The following is a 13,799-nucleotide window of genomic DNA, read 5'->3' as shown; positions in this document are numbered from 1 at the left end:
ATGCGGCAGATATAATGATGTAACAAACGATTATGATTAAAAAAACAAACGGGACATGAATTATTGAACAAACTGGTCATAATGAAGGAACAGGTGTGGAAGACGTATGGTTCCAGACATGATGTCATTTATCAACATAATAGAACTCACGACCACACGGTCCATTTTATTAGCTGGGTCGTGAGTTCGATTCATGGGTGAGGAGTTTGTACACTGTGATGGTTTGATAAGAGACAATTGTTTCTAAAACCATTCGTCCTCTACGTCTGACTCATGTAGAAAAGTTGCTTGTGGAGAACAGGTTGATACTGGTATACAGAATCCAGGAACACTGACGGGATACGTTCGATCAAAAGATATACATGTATAATGATAAAAAAAAGACAGGTGTAACGAAAGAAACAGACGGTAACATATATTATATATTTTATCACACCGGATTTATATGGCTTCCTTTTCATGCATAATAAACACATTCAAAGGCGCTTTATATAGCGCAAAAACAGCCACTCGGGGTGCCGAATTCATCCTCTACTAGTACAAACACAGAGCGATCTGACCAGAGGGGCAGAATGAGACAAAGCCCACAGAATCGAAAGAGAGAGACAATTCCTTTAAATACAGGCCTGTCCGGCTGGTTCTTTAACGTGCCCGGTGTGAAGCACCGATACACGCAAAGTCGTCCTTCCTGGAAGAACCAGTACTGACCTCTTAGTTAGGTGGGAGACGCTCAAGAGCATTTCAGAAATTTCCAGTTTCTGTACCGGGATTCGAACCCCGGACCTTTCGAATCCCGGACCTCTGAATTGACAGTCAAGCGTGTTACCACTTCACCATCAGGCGATAATGACTGAACAGACGGAGAGAGAGGGATAGAGAGAGAGAGAGAGAGATAGGGTAATTTGGATTTCTAATTTTGTATTTACATTGAGTGTAGACACACGGATCATACTGTAACTCACGTAGCAGATAATAGTATGTGGATGAATTTAAAGGCGATTTTCTCTACACATGTAGATCAGGTGTGTTGAACACAATAGCTAATCCTTCTATTGTAGAAGCACACCACGGAGTGAACGAGTGCCGCAGGAATATTATCAAACTTGTTACTCGAAATCAGACCCCGACCTTGACCTGAAAAGTGGTAGAAAGGTCGGTAAAGGTGGTATTGCTCTGTTATGGCATAAAGATATAAATCATTATGTTACACCAGTAGAAATTGATTTCAAATATTTTACAGGTATTCAAATTATGGTTAAGCCTGGAACATATATTTTTATATTCCAGATATACATACCATGCAAAAACCATAGTATAGATGTTTATAGAAACTGTCTTGATGAATTAGAAAATATTTTATGTATGTATGGGGACAAGGGTTTCTTGATAGTAATGGGAGATTACAATACTGAGCTCAAATCGGAACGAGTTACAAGTCCTTTCCATGCTGATTATAGAGGTGTAATGTTATTAGATCTTATGAGTAAATATTCCTTAAAATCTGTAAATTCACTTAAGCGTTGCAGAGGAGCCAGTTACAGTAACGTTCCGTACAACAGCAGTAGAGAAACCTTAATAGACCATATAATTGTGCCTGAAACTTGTCTTGAATATATAAGTAATTGCCAAATTCTAGATGACAGTGCGCTTAATGTCTCTACACACCGCCCTATCATTTGTTCATTAACTTTATGGAAATCTCGTAAATACTCACAAGGAAATAATGAGCTGAAAAGTCGAAATGTTATAAATTGGCATAATGTGAAACAGTCACATCTCGACCTGTATAAAGCTTTCTTGGAAAACAGTGACGTATTACAGACAGCACAGACATTCCAAATTAATTAGAAAAAAGATATTGACGACTTATGCTCGGGTATAGTTGCTATTCTAAATCTCGCAATTGATTTATATATCCCCAGGGTCAGCTTTAAACCCCATATAAAACCTTATTGGAATAAAAGCCTTTCATTATTACACAAACAAATGAAAATCAAACGCGAAATATGGATTAGCGCGGGAAGGCCAAGAGATAACCGTTCTGTTCAATTCAAAGAATATAAAATGATTAAAAGTCAATTTAGATCATTGCATCGCGAAGCTGTAACGGCGTACTTAAAAGAACAAGAACAGGAGATTGATACTGCAGCCGATTGTGACAGTAACCAATTTTGGAAACTTATCAATAGGCGAAGAAACAAAAATAATTTAAACACTGGGTTCGAAATGTGTTTCAATGGCGTAACAGTCAATAACCCAAAAGATATAAACTCCGGATGGCAAAATTACTTCAGCAAACTTTATTCTCCGAGCGAAAGCCCGTTTTTTGACGAAAATTACCGAGTTGATATCAACAGCCAGAATGAAGTTATAATGTCAAACTTATCCCAACACACTAACAGCAATTATCTTATAACTGATGATTTGGTCATGAAAGCTCTTCGTTCATGCAAGAAACGCAAAGCAAGTGGTTACGACTGTATCTTTTATGAAAATCTCATGTACGGAGGAACATTGTTAACGGTAATCGCAAAACTCTTTAACAGTATGTTTCACTTTTCGCACACACCCACAGAAATGAAAAGAGGAATAATTATTACGCTATTTAAAGGTGGAAACAAAAAGAAAAATGATCCCAACAGTTATAGAGCGATTTCTCTTTGTTCTGTAATATTAAAACTTTATGAAAAAGTGTTACTGATATTTCTCGAACAAGATGGAAATCTCCAATTCAACACTTCTCAAGGTGGGTTTCAGAAAAAGGTCAACTGTCTTATGACCTCTTTTATGCTAAGAGAATGTGTTCATTACGGATTTGAAAACAGTTCAACAGTATATGCGTGCTTCCTAGACGCCAAACAAGCATTTGACAGGACATGGATCTCATCATTGCTTGTAAAACTGTATAAAATGAGTATTGATATTATGATATATAAGGCAATTGTGTCATTTTTTGATAATTGTTATAGCTGTGTCAAATCACATGGTCACACGTCTGACTGGTTTCCCATCTTACAAGGTACCCGTCAAGGTCAGTGTATGAGTCCGTACTTGTATCTCGTGTTCATAAATGATCTGATGAACAAAATTGAAAAAAGCCAGTACTGCTTCAAATTAGGTAATACAATATGCAGTTGCCCTACTTCCGCTGATGACATGGTTATATTATCGGGCGTGAAACATGGCCTAGATACCCTCATTGACATCTGTAATAGCAACGCGAAAAAGGAACGCTACTTTTATAATGCCAGTAAATGTAACACTATGGTGTTTAACGATAAAACATCAACAGCTTGAACGTGGAAACTGGGTGATGAAAACATTGACGAAACTAATAGCAATCTCCACCTAGGTGTACCCTGTAACAAAGATTTAGATTTATCTGAAAATGTGTCTACAACTTGTGACAAACTAAGAAAGTCATTTTTTAGTACGGTTGATTGTGGCATCCATAGAAATGGTTTGCATCCCCTTACTTGTAAAAAGATATACATGTCAATCGTTCTACCTAAAGCGCTATATGGAAGCGAATTATGGAACGGCATTACGGATACTCAACTACTTCCCATTGCAAAACTACACAGACAATGCATTAAACGTATCCAGTCTGTCTCCACATCTACAAGGACCGATGTTGCCTTGAGTTGTACAAACATTCTCCCGATAGCGGAACTGATAGAAAAAAGAAAACTATTACTCTTTGGTCAACTCTGTAATTTGAGTACAAAATTCAAAGTGAAAGAAATCTTCATTGTTAGACTCATATCATTTATGTCAACGCCCAGTAAAGTAAGAGGATTTATGCCAGATATTTATAGAATACTAGGAAAATACAATCTATTTCATTACCTCAGTGAATACATTGGTAATGGACAGTTTCCCTGTAATATATCCTGGAAAAATATAATCAAGACAGCTATCAAGAAAACGGTCGAATTCGAATGGAAACATCGCATTCTCTCTCAACCTGATTTAAGCTCGTTTCTGTTGGTCCAATCTACGTACGAGTCATGTAATTTATGGCAATTTAGTCGCACTTACAGCTACTTGCAAGCTCAGTGTACCTCTGCTTTTGTGCTTCTGTGTCGCTTTTTCTCTCGTAGATACACTACCAATTGTATCAAATGCGAACAGATGACAGATGACTTAGCTAAGCACATTCTGTTGTTCTGTCCATCTAACGACAATACTAGAAACAATCTATGGGTGAAACTTTCAAAATCGCTTGGTGCTGATAATTTTAAAAGCCTTTGCATGCTGCCGACAGACTTGCAAGTCATTGAAATGTTTCGGGGTTTTGTTTCATTTCAATTGAACGACGAAGCAAGAGTGTCGGGCTTTAAGGCTTTTATATACAGTGTGCATGTAATGAGCTGGTTATAAGTACTGTAAAAGCAGAAATTTTCACGAGGGTTTAATTTTCGCTTTATTCGCGAGGCACTACATCTCGCGAGGGTAAATCCTCGCGTAAATATTCATCATTAGTATATTTCTAATTCAAACAGAATATCATTTTTGCAGTTTCGTGAAAATTAAACCTCGCAATTATACTCAAGATTTCCAATTCGTGAGAGTAGTTAGAAACATGATGGAGCGAGCGTTTTTGACCCCATTTGACCTTTAATCCTCGGTCCGAACCTACTAATGCCGGACAATTTAAAATCCACAGGTTTAAACCCAGTAAAAAGTTTTAAACACATATAATATAATGAGTTTACAGAATAAAATATATTGTTTGAAAGAAAGAAAATTTACTGATAATATAAATCCTCATTATGTTACAACAAAAAACGGGAGAAAAATGATAATGGCTACCTGTTCGTCTTGTGGAAAAATGAAATCAAAGTTTGTTAAAAATACTATCACAGCAGGTAATTTAGATATTCATAAAGCAATGTTACCTTTATTACCTAAGAAAGGTGTAACACTCCCAGGATATCATTATTGTGGACCAGGAAATCCTTTAGATAACGGGCCTCCTATCAACGAACTGGATGCAGTATGTATGGACCATGACTTTTGCTATGACAGCGGTGTAAAAAAGGGTACATGCGACAAAAAAATGCTTTCCAATTTAAATAAAACTAAATCAAAAACATTTGGAGAAAAGATTGCAAAACATTTAATTGTAAAACCTGTAATTAAAACGAAATACAAACTTGAGCTGGGACATAAGTCAAAAAAACGGGAAAAGGGGGTAGAGTATACCCCTGGAATCACATGGAGCGATGAATTAGCAGAAGAATTACACAAACCAATTAAAAGAAAATTTAGGAAACGAAGAGTGATAGTTAATGATATTGATGATACTTGGTCAGCTGATTTAGTTGACATGCAAGCTTTTTCAAAATACAATAAAGGAGTAAAGTACTTGTTAACCGTTATTGATATATTCAGTAAATATGCTTGGGTTATTCCATTAAAGAATAAAACTGGAGAATCTGTTACTGAAGCATTTAATAAAATAGTTTCAGAAGATAGAATTCAGGGACGAAAGTCCCGAAGACTGCAAGGATTCCAACAAATTTATGGGTAGATAAAGGAAAAGAATGTTATAATAAAAAGTTTGAATCATTTTTGAATAAAAATAAAATTAACATGTACCATACATTTAATGAAGGAAAGGCTGTAGTTATTGAAAGATTTAATAGAAGTTTAAAAAGAATAATGTGAAATATTTTACAGCAAATAATACTTATACTTATTTAGATAATTTGCAGGATATGGTTGATGAATATAACAAAACAAAACATTCTAGTATAAAAATGACCCCAACCGAAGCTAGTAAAAACTTAAATAAAGGTACTGTTTATTTTAAATTTTATAGGGTCGTTTAAAGATACCAAAGAGTAAAGCAAAATTTAAAATTGGTGATCGTGTTCATTTAAGCAAACTTAAAAGACATTTTGAAAAAGGATATACACCAAACTGGACAGAGGAAATATTTATAATTTATGGAATTAATAATACAAATCCCAGAACATACACTATTAAAGATTTAAATGATGAAATAATTCAAGGTTCATTTTATGAACAAGAACTTTTACCTACTACACAAGAGGTTTTTAGAATAGAAAAAGTTATTAGACGAGGACTATAAGAAAAAACAAGCTTTAGTAAAATGGAAAGGTTACAATGAAAAATTTAATAGTTGGGTACCATTTAGTGAATTTGGGAAGAAATTTAAGTTGAAAAATATTAATATTAATTATATAAATGAGTAATAAAAATCTAATTTCTAATAATAATGGAATAGAAACAATAGATCAGTTAATTATTCACTTAACTAAACTAGCCGCTGCTTACAGAAAAAGTTATAAATTTTGTGGGAGAGTAAGTACTGGGTTATATATTACAGCAGGTATCTTTGGTTGCTCAGCTGCATTAGCACTTGTTCCAGCTATTCCTATATTTGTAGCAGTTGCTGGCGCTGTTCCAGCAATAATTACCATATTTACTAATAGACTAAAACTTGACGACAAGAAATTTATTTTAAAAACATATCATCACAAAATAAAACAACTTATAACAAAGCACGGATCGCAGCTTTAGGTGTTCATGACCCTAATGATCCTGGAAAAGTAAATAAAGAAGAAGAGAAAAAAGTTATTCAGGATATTTTTACAATACTATTAGAAATGCAGAAAGAAAAAAATTATTCAACACCTCTTGAAATGCATATGAAGGAATTTAAACTTAACGGATATAAAAGTAAAAAAGAAGAAGAGTTGTATTAAAGGTTAATAAAGATTATTAAAGATTATCAAAGATTATTAAAGATTTTTTCTATAAGTATTTTATATAAATGAGGAAAAATTATATCAGTTGAAGGTAATATTGCATCAGGAAAAGTACGTTTTTAGATATTATTAAAGAATATAATCCAAATTTTTAAATATAATTCCAGAACCAATTCACGAATGGCAAAATGTTATGGACTCTGATTATAATTCATATAACCTTTTTGAACTTGCTGCTCAAGAACCTTCCAAATATTTATTTCCTTTTCAGCTAACAACTTTAAACAGTCATATAAAAACGTTATCTTCTGCTAACAGTTTGATGGTGTTTCTGTCCTTGAACGTTGTTATTTAACTAACAGTAACGTTTTTACAAAACAACATCACGACAACGGTGTTATAAAATGACCCCGAGTGGGCAGTATACAATCTTTTCTTACTGATCATATTATAAAACCATACGGAAAAACCCAATTGATGGATTTGTTTATGTTAAAACCAACCCAGAAATATGTTTTAAAAGACTTCAAAAAAGAAACAGAACGGAAGAAAACAAAGTTGGTTTAGATTATTTAGAAAAACTACACAAATTACACGAAGAATGGTTAAACAGAATGTCTCAAGAAGGTATTAAAATTTTAACAGTTGATAACAATTTAGAAAAAATGACTTTAAAATCTTATTCAAAAGATATAGATAATATAAACAAATTTCTCAAATCAGTATAATTTCATTAGGTGCGTTTTTTAAAGATTTTTTTCTATAAGTATATTATATATAGATGGTTAATAGAAAGATAGATAGAATGATTATGCCAAATTATCTAGCACTTTAGGAGATATAATGAATCCAGACAAAAATTCATATAAAAAAGTTCTTAAAAGAAGAAATGTTATTAAATCAAAACTTAATCAAATAGTTAGCGATGAATATAAAAACCATGTCATTGATAAATTACAAAATGTTATAGATTCTTATCTTTTAAAAAATAATTTATTTGAATGGGACTGTGGTTGTCTATTAACTGAAGAAGAAAATGCTGAAAGATTATGTGATTGTCCCAGACCAAATAATATTCGAAATAATCCTAAAAAAAGTTATTGCAACCAATTGGGATACTAATGAAGAAAAAATATATAGAAGCACTTACGCAGCATCCAAGGACCTAAATATTAATTCAGGGTTAATAACAATGTGCTGCAAAGGAAAAAACCAAGTTAAAAGTGGAATATCAAAAACCAGCGGAAAAAGATATAAATCTAAATATTTTTAACCTCTTTTTTGTATTTTTCCTTAGTGATTTTTTTTCTAAATATAATGTATAGATGGAAATTGAGAGATCTTCAAAACAATATTATAAGAAATTTGAAATTAAAATTACATATAGACGAGATCCAAAGAATCAATTATATTTAACTATAAACGACTCTTATGAAATACTTAAATCTGAACTTAAAACTTTAAAAAGGTATAAAAATAAACGTTGTTTTAAAATTAACTTTTGTAAAAATGAGTGCAACTGATACAATATATAAATCAGCTTATTTTCAATCAAAGGCTTTAGAAATAATTAATACAAATGAAATAAAAAACACTTTACGCCAAGCTTTTGATGAAATAATAAATAGAATTGGTAATTGGATTTCAGAAGGAAGTGGCTGGAGAATAGAGTCAGTTGATGCTCATTATATAAATAGATATAAGTATAGTCCACTAGCTGCTTCAAGTTATTTAGAATTACCAAAACCGTTACAAAATTCAATGAAAGGATTAATAAATATAAAGAACGATGATAATGAATGTTTTAGATGGTGTCATTTAGCTTATAAATTTCCTGTTAAAAAAGACCCTCAAAAAGTTTCAAAATATAAAAAACATATAGAAGAACTTAATTATAAAGGAATAAAATTTCCTGTTACATTAAATCAAATACCTAATATAGAAGTTTTAAATGATATTTCATTTAACATATTTGATTATGAAGAACCTACAGGTATTTATCCATTGTACATATCAAAATATCAATACGAAGAACACTGTGATATGTTATTAATTAATAAAGATAAGATAAATGACGACTGTAAATCACCAGAGACCCCAGCCCAACATTATGTTTGGATAAAAGACTTTAATAGATTAATGTTTAACAAAACAAAACATGCAAATAAAAATACTTCTGTAAAAGCTGTCTGCAACATTTTACTCAAGAAAGAATATTAAATGAACATATTCCAAATTGTTTAGCTATTAATGGTACCCAAGGCGTAAAAATGCCAAAAGAGGGAAGTAAAGTACAATTTAAAAATTATTATAAAGGTTTAGCAGTACCTTTTGTAATTTATGCTGATTTTGAATCAATAACTAAAAAAGTTGTTTTAACTGCTTTACCATCAACTGAATCTTCATTTACTGAACCATATCAAAAGCATATAGATTGTGGTTACGGCTATAAAGTTGTTTGTTGTTATGATAACAGTTATACTAAACCAACCCAGATTTATAGAGGTCCTAACGCAGTTTATAAGTTTATTGAAAAAATGCTTGAGGAAGAGGAATATTGTAAAGAAATATTTAAAGAACATTTTAACAAAGATTTGAGAATGTCTAAAACAGATGAAAGTGATTTTAAAAAACAAAAGTTTTGTCATATCTGTGAAAAAGAATATATAGAAGATTCAATCAAAGTACGTGATCCTTGTCATATAACAGGAAAATTCAGAGGAAGTGCTCACTCAGAATGTAATATTAATTTTAGACTAACACATAAAATTCCTGTTATTTTTCATAATTTAAGAGGTTATGACGGTCATTTTATTATGCAACAAATAGGAAAATTCAAAAAAGAAATTAATGTTATTCCTAACAATATGGAAAGATATATGGCATTTATGATTTCCGACTTGGTCTTTATTGATTCATTTCAATTTATGTGTCAATCATTGGATAACCTAGTAAAAAATATTCCAGAATTTAAATACACATCAACTGAATTTGATAAAAATATTGCGAAGCTGGAACCTTCGGTTACACTAGAATTATTAAAAACAAAATGTGTTTATCCATATGATTACATGGATTCATTTAAAAAAATCAAAGAAACAAAATTACCTTCTAAAGAAGATTTTTATTCAATTTTAAATGAAACACACATATCTGACAACGAATATGAAAAAGGCAAAGCTTCTTTGGAATAAATTTAAAATTAAAACAATGGTAGAATATCATGATCTATATTTAAAAACTGACGTATTACTTTTAGCTGATGTATTCGAAAATTTTAGAAAATTATGTTTGGAGTACTACAAATTAGATCCTTGTCATTATTTCAGTAGCCCTGGTTTAGCTTGGGATGCAATGTTAAAAATGACTGGAATTAAGTTAGATTTAATAACTGATATTGATATGTATCTTTTTATTGAAAAGGGACTGAGAGGAGGAATAAGTTATATTTCAAACAGATACAGTAAAGCAAACAATAAATATATGAAAGATTATGATCCTAAACTTGACAGCAGATACATTATGTACCTCGACGCTAATAACCTTTACGGTTGGGCCATGTGTCAACCTTTACCCTCTGGAAACTTAAATTTATATCCGAAAAACTATTCAAGAAATTAACTGCAAAAGGTAAAACTAACTTTATAGTTGAATGTGATCTTGAATATCCAAAAGAATTACATAAAACCCACAACGATTATCCTTTGGCTCCTGAAAAATCAAAATACCAGACGAATGGCTTTCCAAATTATAGTAAAAATATTAAAACAGAATTTGAAATAGGAAAAAGTAATGTAAAAAAATTAGTTCCAACTTTAATGAAAAAACAAAATTATGTAGTTCATTATAAAAATCTTGAACAATATACACAATTAGGGTTAAAAGTAACAAAAATACACAAAATATTAACTTTTGACGAAAGTCCTTGGTTAAAAAAATATATTGATTTTAATACTCAAAAAAGATCTAAAGCAAAAAATTCATTTGAAAAGGCCTTTTTTAAGTTAATGAACAACTCTGTATTCGGAAAGACGATGGAGAATTTACGCAAGAGGGTTAATATTAAATTAACTCATGATGAAAACCTTTTATTAAAATATATAGCCAAACCTTCATTTGTTAGTTCAACGATGTTTAACAAGAATTTGTTTGGTATTCATAGAATAAAAGAAAGTTTGTTATTAAACAGACCTTGTTATGTTGGAATGTGCATTCTAGATTTATCAAAATATTTAATGTATGATTTTCATTATAATTATATTTAAGGAAAAGTACGAGGGTAATTGTAAATTACTATTCACTGACACTGATTCATTATGTTATGAAATTAAAACCAAAAATGCATATGAGGATTTTTATAAGGACAAAGATTTATTTGATAATAGTGATTACGATAACAACTCAAAATTTTATTTCGACAATAATAAAAAGTAATTGGAAAATTTAAAGATGAAGCTGCCGGCATTCCCATTGTTGAATTTGTCGGATTAAGAAGTAAAATGTATTCATATTTATTAGAAAATGAAGTTAATATTAAAAAATGTAAAGGAATTAAAAAACTTGTTGTTAAGAAAACAATAGTTCATAAAAATTACAAAGATACTTTGTTTAATTCAACCCAAACTAATCACACCTTTAAAGTTATCGTTCTGATAAACACAATCTTTCCAGTTATGTTATAAATAAAACATCTTTATCATGTTATGACGATAAAAGATATATTCTTGATAATGGTATTGATACATGAGCCTATTCTTAAATTAACTCTTAAATTAATTCTTAAATTAACTCTTAAATAACTCTTAAATTATAGAACCATAAATTGTTAATTGAATATTCATAACGTTTAAAAAATTAATATAAATAACATCATTTATTTTAAATTTATTAGCATAATTAATAGAAATAGATTCATTTTTTCTGTTATTTTTTACATTATAACTTTGAAGAATTACATTTTCTTTATTTTTTAGTTGTAAAATAGCTTCTCCTTTATCTAACTTAATTGCATCAATAAGAATAATTAAAATGCAATTAAAATTAATTCTTACATTATTGCCATTTTGAACTAAACCAGGAATAGCATTTACAGTTTTCCATTGAAATAATCCACTACCGGTATCTTGAGTATAACATGTTAGAAACAATGGAGGTTTTCTTATTAATTGTCTTTCTATTTGTTTTTCTATTTGTTTTTCTATTTTTTTTTCTTTTTCATTTATATTATTAAATATTCCCATTATATTAATTATTCCAGTTAAAAAAACACAGTAATTAATAAAAACTAAAGTTTTAACTTTAATAAAAACTAAAGATTAACTCAAAAGTTTGTTTCCATCATAAAATGCATATTCATCCGATATGTAGAATCTGATGTAACTATCCGTCAAAAGCGCAAAATTTATTTCTGTAGATGATGAACTGTCATAAGGATGAATGTCAAACATTGTACCTTGTTTTAGATAAATTTTAATTTTTTTCTTATACATAGATATTGTTTTGTCCGATCCAATGTCAAAGTCCTCGGCTACTATATTTGTATTATAGGTAAATATACTAAGAAATGAATTTAAAACCAGCATTCCACCCCCTAAAATAAAATGCGATATTGGGCTTTTCCTCAGTTCACCTTTAAACCCGGCCCCCCATAATAAAATCTTAATATCTATTATATAAATTCCGGCTTTTTCGACTATAAACACACCTTTTAAAAGTATATCTGGTACAGCTATTTTATGTTTTTGGTTTATACGTATAAAATCTTTATAAACTACGATATTTCCAGATCCTAACCTAAATGCATTTAAATAGTTCAGACCGGTCATATTTTCATATGTTGAATGTATCCAGGCACCCAGACGGTCAAAATACTTTTTCATTTTTATGTATTCATGAGGACTGTATTTAAACCTTGGATCTGTTTCATAAAAACTGTTATATTCAAAAAGAAACACTTAATGTTTTACTTTTTCTATTTCTTTTTCCAATTCTTCTCTATCTTTTCTATCTTTCTTTTTAAGTTTAAGAATTATTTCAGCTGAATCATCAAGTCGTTTTGTTGTAACAACTTCAGAAGCAGATAAATTGTCAACAACACCCTTTGTTCTAGCTAATTGTGTTTCTTTTTTTAGAAAAGCATTTTTTACTTTTGTAATTTCTTGGGTATTAGTAGAAATTTCTTGAGTATTAGCAGTAATTGATTCTCCTTGTTTAGTTGATATTTCAACTACAGAGTTCAGATCATTTATTATTTTTTCAACTTTATTATTAAATTCGCTGATATCTTTTTCTAACATTTCTGTAAGTGTACTTAATTCCGCGTACTTTAAATTGTGGCGTGTGTCAACAGTACTAATCAAGTTCCGAAGTTGTCTTTTAAAATTTTCTAGCTGATCATTAATTGTGTTAATTGCTTTAGCATTAGCAGTGATTGTTTCTCCTTGTTTAACTGATTTGTCAACTACAAAGTCCAGTTCATTTTTATGTTTTTCAACTTTAGCATTAAATTCATTAATATCTTCTTGTAATTTTTTTGTAATATTACTTAAGTCTGCATACTTTAAATTATGACGGTTGTCAACAGTACTAATCCAAACTCGAATTTGTTTTTTAAAGTCATCTATTTTAGAATTGAGCTCTTTTTTAAGGTTATCTAATGCTGTGTCATGATCATCACCTCTTTGTGAAGCTGCCTTTTCCAATTCAGATTTATATTCTGCAAATTTTTTTTGAAAATGTATCGAGTAAATCTTGATTCCTTTTGTCATTTCAGTATTTAGTTTATTTACTTCTGTTTTGATTTCTAACTGATACATATTTTGTAACTTTTTTCAGCTTCAATAATCTTGTTTTTTTAGTTCTTCATGTTTAATCATACTGTCCTTTAGTTCTTTTATTTGACCATGAACTATAGCAATGTTTTGCTTAAATACTTCAATTATTTGCTCATCTGTTGTGTCAGATTTCTCTCTAAGTTCTTTTAATGTTTTATCTAAAGTTTCCATTTCTTTTTCAATTTTTTCTTGGAGTGAAATTATTACTTCGTTATTCTTTTTAAAA

The sequence above is a fragment of the Mercenaria mercenaria genome, chromosome 5, assembly GCF_021730395.1.
Source record: "Mercenaria mercenaria strain notata chromosome 5, MADL_Memer_1, whole genome shotgun sequence".
NCBI classification, from domain to species: Eukaryota; Metazoa; Mollusca; class Bivalvia; order Venerida; family Veneridae; genus Mercenaria; species Mercenaria mercenaria.
This window is presented reverse-complemented; position numbering follows the sequence as displayed.